We start from the raw sequence: 8782 nt of genomic DNA on the forward strand, positions 1-8782 counted from the left end.
AACTCCCAGAGTTTACTCAAACTCATGTCCATTGAGTTGGTGATGCCATCCAGCCATCTCATCCTCTGTCTTCGCCTTCTCCTGCCTTCAATCTTTCCCAGCATCAGGGTCTTTTCAAATAAATCAGTTCTTCACATCAGGTGGCCAAAGTATTGGAGTTTCAACTTCAACATCAGTCCTTCCAATGAATATTTAGGACCGATTTCCTTTAGGATGGACTGGCTGGATCTCCTTGCAGTCCAAGGGACTCTCAAGAGTCTTCTCCGACACCACAGATCAAAAGCATCAATTCTTCAGTGCTCAGCTTTCTTTATAGTCCAACTCTCACATTCATACATGACTACTGGAAAAACCATAGCTTTGACTAGACGGACCTTGATTGGCAAAATAATGTCTCTGCTTTTTAATATGCTGTCTAGGTTGGTCATAGCTTTTCTTCCAATGAGCAAGCGTCTTTTAATTTCATAGCTGCAGTCACCATCTGAAGCGATTTTGGAGCCAAAAAAAAAAAATAAGTCTGTCACTGTTTCCACTGTTTCCCCATCTATTTTCCATGAAGTGATGGGATCAGATGCCATGATCTTAGTTTTCTGAATGTTGAGTTTTAAGACAACTTTTTCACTCTCCTCTTTCACTTTCATCAAGAGGCTCTTTAGTTCTTCTTCACTTTCTGCCCTAAGGATGGGGTCTTCTGAATATCTGAGGTTATTGATATTTTTCCCAGCAATCTTGATTCCAGCTTGTGCTTCATCTAGTCCAGCATTCCTCATGATGTACTCTGCATATAAGTTAAATAAGCAGGGTGACAATATATAGCCTTGATGTACTCCTTTCCTGATTTGGAACCAGTCTATTGTTCCATGTCCAGTTCTAACTGTTGGTTCTTGACCTACATACAGATTTCTCAGGAGTCAGGTCAGGTCGTCTGGTATTCCCATCTCTTTCAGAATTTTCCACAGTTTATTGTGATCCACACAGTCAAAGGCTTTGGCATAGTCAATAAAGCAGAAATAGATGTTTTTCTGGAACTCTTTTGCTTTTTTTGGTGATCCAGCAGATGTTGGCAATTCGATCTCTGGCTCCTCTGCCTTTTCTAAATCCAGCCTGAACATTTGGAAGTTCATGGATTATGTACTGTTGAAGCCTGGCTTGGAGAATTTGGAGCATTACTTTGCTAGCATGCGAGATGAGTACAATTGTGTGGTAGTTTGAACATTCTTTGGCATTGCCTTTCTTTAGGATTGGAATGAAAACTGATCTTTTCTAGCCCTGTGGCCGCTCCTGAGTTTTCCAAATTTGCTGGCATATTGAGTGCAGCACTTACAAAGCATCATCTTTTAAGATCTGAAATAGCTCAACTGGAATTCTATCAGTTCCACTAGCTTTGTTTGTAGTGATGCTTCCTAAGGCCCACTTGACTTTGTGCTCCAGGATATCTGGCTCTAGGTGAGTGATCACACCATCATGGTTTTCTGGGTCATGAAGATCTTTTTTGTATAGTTCTTCTGTGTATGCTTGCCACCTCTTCTTAATATCTTCTGCTTCTTAATATCATCTGCTTCTGTTGCCATGTGAGGGTAAAGCATAACAATTCTGTAGGTGTCTTCATAATTAATACTTGGTCTGAATAAGTCCAGTGTCTCTATTTGGTTCACTATGTTTCAGTTTTGCTTTAACCAAGACACTTTTGCAATGATATTTCATTCAGTTTGTGATGGAGTAATCCTACAAATACTTGATTGAAAACTTGAGTTTTTATCTTTTGTTTTTACTAACCTGGTATTTGATAACACTTCAGTCTCTGTAACGATATATAATTTTTATCAAATAGGTATTCTGGGCAAGCTGTGGGTTTTCAAAACAGAGGCTTGTCCCTCTTTCATTGTTGTATTGATGGATATTTAAGACACAAAGAAAGGATTTCCAATTTGAGCCTCCGCTCCATGGCGTCTGAGGTCACTGAAAAGATTAATTTAGGATGAAAAATGTAGTAATATGGTATATTGGTACAATTTTCTTCCCAAGGAAAGATATTAAATATCTTTAAAAAACAGTCATTGCTGCAGCAACACTGACAGAAGAAAAACATTTATATCCATGTTTTTCAGAACAAACCAAGACACTAAGGATTACAAGTGAGCAAGTGAATTGCTGAGACCACTCTGAGCCAAAAGTGTAAGTAAAAATAGGCTGCAGGACACTAATTCCAGATCATGTTGTCTAGATAAAAAATATGACTATTTAATCTCACTACCAAATAGAGGTGGATTTATCCCCAATTCAGTGAAGCTTAAACTTCAGTGCCCAAGATATGCACGTATCACTTCTAGAGCCCTGGGTGACCCCCATCATAGGATCTCACATGGTGATACAATTTTGTAAAATTTGCAAAAGTACAATTATTCTAACTGTGGCTCATTAAGATCAGTTTCCTAAAGAGGACCTTCCCAAATTTTATAAGCTTCAGATTCTACAAATTTGGAATCCCTTCTTCTGCTGGGTCTATATGAACATTACCTGTACTTGCCAGCTGAAAACTTACCCTACAACTCATAAACCCACCAAGAAGTTTTCTTTTCCCAGAGACATTTTTAAAAATGTATTTATTTTTAATTGAAAGATAATTGCTTTACAATATTGTGCTGGTTTCTGCCATACATCAACATGAATCAACAATAGGTATACATATGTCCCCTCCCTCTTGAACCTCCTTCCTGCCTCCCACCCCTTCCCATCCCTTTAGGTTTTCACAAAGCCCCGGTTTGAGTTCCCTGATAGAGCAAATTACCACTGGCTATCTGTTTTACATGCGGTAGTGTGTATGTTTCCATGCTACTCTCTCTATTTCCCCCACCCTCTCTTTCCCCTATCCTCCTAGTCCACGAGTCTGTTCTCTATGATGTCTTCACCAAAGAGATGTTTTATTCCAGGATTAGCTCAGGACTCACAGCACCTCCCCAAATAATGATTTCACTAATCCATGGATTTCAAGAAAATATTTTACAATTATTCTGAACCTTCGTGAGAAACTTAGGAAGCCTTAGTGCATCAGTGAACAGTTAACATCTGTGGGTTCCTACTGAGATCTGAGGTTTAAATCAATTAGCGGTAACCTGGACTCTGCAATGGGCTTTCACAGAGAACAAGCATATGCCAATGTTTTAAATTAAAAATACACTCTCCTATAAAGAACGTCCACCCAGCATTCTCCTTCTTTGGCCCCCGTGATTCTTATTCTATACTGCGCTCCAAGAGTGATTATGGGACTCGTGGAGAAAATGAACTCCAAAAGAAAATATTTCTTTATAAGAAGACATAACTCTTTGTTTTTTTTTTTATTTTTATTTTTTTATATTTTCTTTTTATTTATTTTTTATTGGAGGCTAATTATTTTACAATATTATATTGGTTGGTTTTGCCATACATTGACATGAATCCGCCCCGGGTGTACATGAGTTCCCCCTCCTGAACCCACCTCCCTCCTCCCTTTATCCTCCCTCTGGGTCATCCCGGCACACCAGCCCCGAGACGCATGTTACAGGACATAACTCTTTGAATCCCATTTTTTTGTGTGAACTTTAAGTTGTTTAGTTCTTTTTATCTTTGCTTTTTTATGAGCCCCTGTAGCTTTTTCTTCATTCTCCACTCCCGAGTCCCAGCCAAAGCATTGTATAAAAAGAGATGAGTCCTAATTTAATAACAGGACCCTAGTGTTACCATGCTTCCAGGCTGAAGGGTAGACCTGGAGAGGAGCTGGCAACTCAACCTTCTCTCCAACTCTTGATACTGTAATAATGTTGCCAAGTCACCTGCATGGATTTCATTATCAATTATAATAGCTAACATTTATTGAGTTCAGATTATAAACTAGGCATTACCCTAAGAACTTGACATGTATTATCAAATGTGAGCCACTCAATAAATCTAGAGGGTTGTTGTTGCGGTTGTTGCTGTTCAATTGCCAAGTCACGTCCAACTCTTTGAACCCCAACCCCATGTGATGTTCAACTCTTTGCAGCATGTCAGGTTTCCCTGTCCCTCACTATCTCCTGGAGTTTGTCCAAGATCATGGCCATTGAATTGGTGATGCCATCCAACCACCTCATCCTCTGTCGTCCTCTTCTCCTTCTGCCTTCAATCTCTCCCAGAATCAGGGTCTTTTCCAATGAATCAGCTATTTGAATCAGGTAGCCAAAGTATCGGAGAAGGAAATAGCAACCCACTCCAGTGTTCTTGCCTGGAGACTCCCAGGGACGGGGGAGCCTGGTGGGCTGCCGTCTGTGGGGCAGACAGAGTCGGACACGACTGACGCGACGCAGCAGCAGCAGCCAAAGTATCAGAGCTTCAGCTTCACCATCAGTCTTTCAGAGGATTCAGAGTTGATTTCCTTTAAGACTGACTGGTTTAATCTACTTATTTTCCAGGGGACTCTCAAGAGTCTTCTCCGGCAACACAGTTCAAAAGCATTAATTCTTCAGAGCTCAGCCTTCTTTAGGGTCCAACTTTCACAACTGTACATGACCACTGGAAAAACCATAGCTTTGACTAGATAGACCTTTGTTGGCAAAGTGATGTCTCTGCTTTTTAATATGCTGTCTAGGTTAGTCATAGCTTTTCTTCCAAGGAGCAAGTGTCTTTCAATTTCATGGCTGCAGTCACCATCTGCAGTGATTTTGGAGCCCAAGAAAATGAAGTCTGTCACTGTTTCCACTATTTCCCCATCTATTTGCCATGAAGTGATGGAACCAGATGCCATGATCTTCAATTTTTGAATGTTGAATTTTAAGTCAACTTTTTCACTCTCCTCTTTCACCTTCATTAAGAGGCTTTTTAGATCCTCTTCACTTTCTGCCATTGGGGTGGTGTCATCTACGTATCTGAGTTTATCAATATTTCTCCTGGCAATCGTGATTCTAGCTTGCGCTTCATCCAGCCTGGCATTTTGCATGATATACTCTGCATATAAGTTAAATAAGCATGGTGACAATATACAGCCTTGACGAACTCCTTTGCAAATTTTGAACCAGTCCTTTAATCTTTCCTCAAGTGGTTTCTTGGCTGCTTCTCCCTTGATTAGCAACTGTTGGAATCCACCCTTTCAAACTCAGGGAAGGTTACAGAGGCTGGAGTCTTACCTATAAGAAATGGAGGGATAGAAAAGCCTCTGTGCCAGAGAATCCCATGGGTCCCCACTCAGTTTCAACATCTGTTATTTGCAACTAAAGAGTTCTAGTGAAAGTGAGAGTCACTCAGTCATGTCTGACTCTTTGCAACCCCTTGGACTATGCAGTCCATGGAATTCTGCAGGCCAGAATACTGGAGTGGGTAGCCATTCCCTTCTAAAGGGGATCTTCCCAACCCAGGGACCGAACCCAGGTCTCCTACGTTGCAGGCAGATTCACCGCACAACTAAATCTTTATACACAAAAGCCCAGGCTTTTAACTACGAAAAATTTTCATTTTTCTTCATGTTAATGGAGGCACAATACAAAAAGTGTAAACAGTGACACTAAGAACATAAAGGGTGTATGGGTAGGGTGGAATAAAAATGTAGAGTTTTTGTATGCGATTGAGGCTACATTTCTATCAGCTTAAAATAGACTGTTAAAATTATAAGATGTCTTATATAATTCTCATGGTAACCACACAGAAAATACATAAAGATAGAAAAAAGTCATAAAAGAATATCAGTACAAAACATCAATGAAACACAAAGGAAGATAGAGAGGAAACGAGACACAAAAGAACTACTAGACAGACAGAAAATGGCAGAAGTCCTTCCCTATCAATAGTCACTTTAAACTAAATGAATTAAATTCCCTGGTCAAAAGACATAGAGTAGCTGAATGGATAAAATGCAATGCTCAACTATATGCTTTCTACAACAGACTCACTTTAGAGTTAAGGATACACATAGGCTAAAAATAAAGGAATGGAAAAAGACATTCCATTACAAATACTAAACAAAAACATGAGTGGTTATTTACTTCAGACAAAATACATTTTAAGTTAAAAATGGGCATAAGAAGAAGGAGGATATAATATAATGGTAAAAGGATTAATTTATCAGGAAAATTAAGTTATATATACACCCACCATCAGAGCATCTAAATATATAAAGTGAACATTGACAGAACTGAAGGGGAGATGGTGATGCAATAATTGTAGGAGACTTCATAACCCCAGGTAGAAGTGTTTATAAAGAAACAGCAGTCTTGAACAATACTATAGACCAAATGAAGCTAACAGACACAGACAGAACATTCCACCCAACAGCAGCAGAATATATATTCCTCTCAAGCACATATACAACAGTATTGAGGATAGATTACATATCAGGACACTTAACAAATTTAAGAACACTGAAATCATACCAAATATTTTTTCTGATCACAGTGATATTAAATTAGAAATCAATAATAGGAGGATCACAGGAGAATTCACAAATATGTGAAATTAAACAACACACTCCTGAAAAAATAATGGATCAAAGGAGAAGTCAAAATGGAAATCAGACAGTGTCTTGAGACAAATGGAAACAAACAGACAACATTCCAAGATGTATGAGATGCATCAAAAGCAGTCCTGAGAGGGAGGTTTTTAAAAATAAACATCTACATTATAAAAGAAGAAATATCTCAAATAGACAATCTAATGTTACACCATGAGAAACTAGAAAAGAAGAATAAACTAAGACCAAAGTTGGCAAAAGGAAAGAAATAAGAAAGATTAAAGTAGAAATAAACACAGACTAGAAAAACAATAGGGGAAAAAATCAATACAGACTAGAAAAACAATAGAAAAAAAATCAGTAAAACTAAGAGCTAGTTTAAAAAACAAAGTTGATAACCCCTTAGCTAGACTAAAAAGAAAAGAAGACACAAATAAAATCAAACATGAATAAGCAGACATTATAACTTATGCCGGAGATACACAAAGAATCATTAAAAAAAAAAACTAGTATGAATAATTCTATGCCAACAAACTGAAGAACAAAAGAACTGGATAAATTCTTAGAAACAAACAACCTACCAAAACTGAATTATGAAGAAATAGAAAATCTGAATCGACCAAGTACTAGTAAGGAGAGTGCATCAATAACGAAGCCCTCCCAGAAAAGAAAACCTCAGGACCAAATGGTTTCATGGCTGAATTCTACCAAACATTTAAAGAAGAATTAACACCAGTCCTTCTCAAACTTTTCCAAAAAATGGAAGAGGAGGGAACACTCCCAAACTCATTTTATGAGGCCAGCATTATCCAGATACCAAAGTCAGAAAAAGACATTACAAGGAAAGAAAATTAGAGGCTAATATCCCTAATGAACATACATGCAATATTCTGAATACTAGTAAACCAAATTCAGCAATATATTAAAAGGATCATACATCACGATCAAGTGGAACTTATGCTTAGGATGCAAAGATGTTTCAAAATTTGCAAATCAATCAATCTGATATACCACATTAACAGAATTAAAAATAGAAATCATATGATCAGCTTAACAGATGCAGAAAGAGCATTAAATAATTAAATTTCCATTCATGATCAAAATTCTCAACAAAATAGGTACAGGAAGAATATACCTCAGCATGATACAGGATACATATGACTGAGTCCACAGTTAACAACATACTCAATAGTGAAAACCTGAGAGGAGCTGTTTACCTAAGATGAGGAAGAAGCCAAGGATGCCCACACTTGCCACTTCTGTTCAACATAATCTTAGCCAAAGCATTTAGACACAAAAAATAAATAGAAGGCATTCAAAGTGGAAGGGAAGAAATAACATGAACTCTGTTCACAGATGATATGATTTTATACACAGAAAACTGTAACATTTCTACACACAAAAAGTTGTGAATTCAGTAAAGTTGCCAGACACAAAATCAACACACAAAAATCAGTTGTTCACAATTCTGTAAAGCAATTATTCTTCAATTAAAAAATAAAATTTTAAAACTCAGTTGTTTTTCTCTACACTAATAACAGACTATCTGAAAAGGAAATTAAGAAAACAATTCTATTTACAATCACATAATAAAATACTTAGAAATAAACTCAACCAAAGATGTCAAAGACTTATACACTGAAAGCTACAAAACATGGATGAAATAAATTGAAAAAGACACACATCAGTGGAAAATATATCTGTCTTCAAGGGTTGGAAGAATTAATATTATTGAAATGTCCATTCTACCCAAGCAATCTACAGATTCAATGCTATTCCCATCAAAATGTCAAAAATATTTTTTTACAAAAAATTTTTAATAATTCTAAAACTCATTAGGAACCACAAATGTCTCAGAGAAGCTAAAGAGATCTTAAGAAAGAAGAACAAAGCTGGAAGCCTCCTATAAGCATCATACTTTCTAATTTTAAATGACAAAGCTACAGAACTTAAACAGTATAGCATGAAAACAGACATATAAACCAATGAGCAGAATACAAAGCCTACAAATATTCAGACGAAAAGAGCCAACTGATTTGATAAGACCCAAAAATACACAAGGTAGGAAAGACTAGTCCCTTCAACAAATGGTGTTGGGAAAATTGAATATCTGAATGCAAAAGAATGAAATTTGATCTTTATCTTACACCAAACAAAAAGGTCAACTCAAAATGGATAAGACTTAAATATAACACCTGAAACTATAAGACTCCTAAAAGAAAACAGAGATATAAACATTGTGACATTGGTCTTGGCAATGATTTCTTGGGTTCGATGCAGACAACAAAAACATAAAAGTGAAACTATATCAAACTAAAAAGCTGCTGCATG

The sequence above is a fragment of the Moschus berezovskii genome, chromosome 10, assembly GCF_049115385.1.
Source record: "Moschus berezovskii isolate FMDL1 chromosome 10, NW_MosBer_1.0, whole genome shotgun sequence".
Taxonomy (NCBI): Eukaryota; Metazoa; Chordata; class Mammalia; order Artiodactyla; family Moschidae; genus Moschus; species Moschus berezovskii.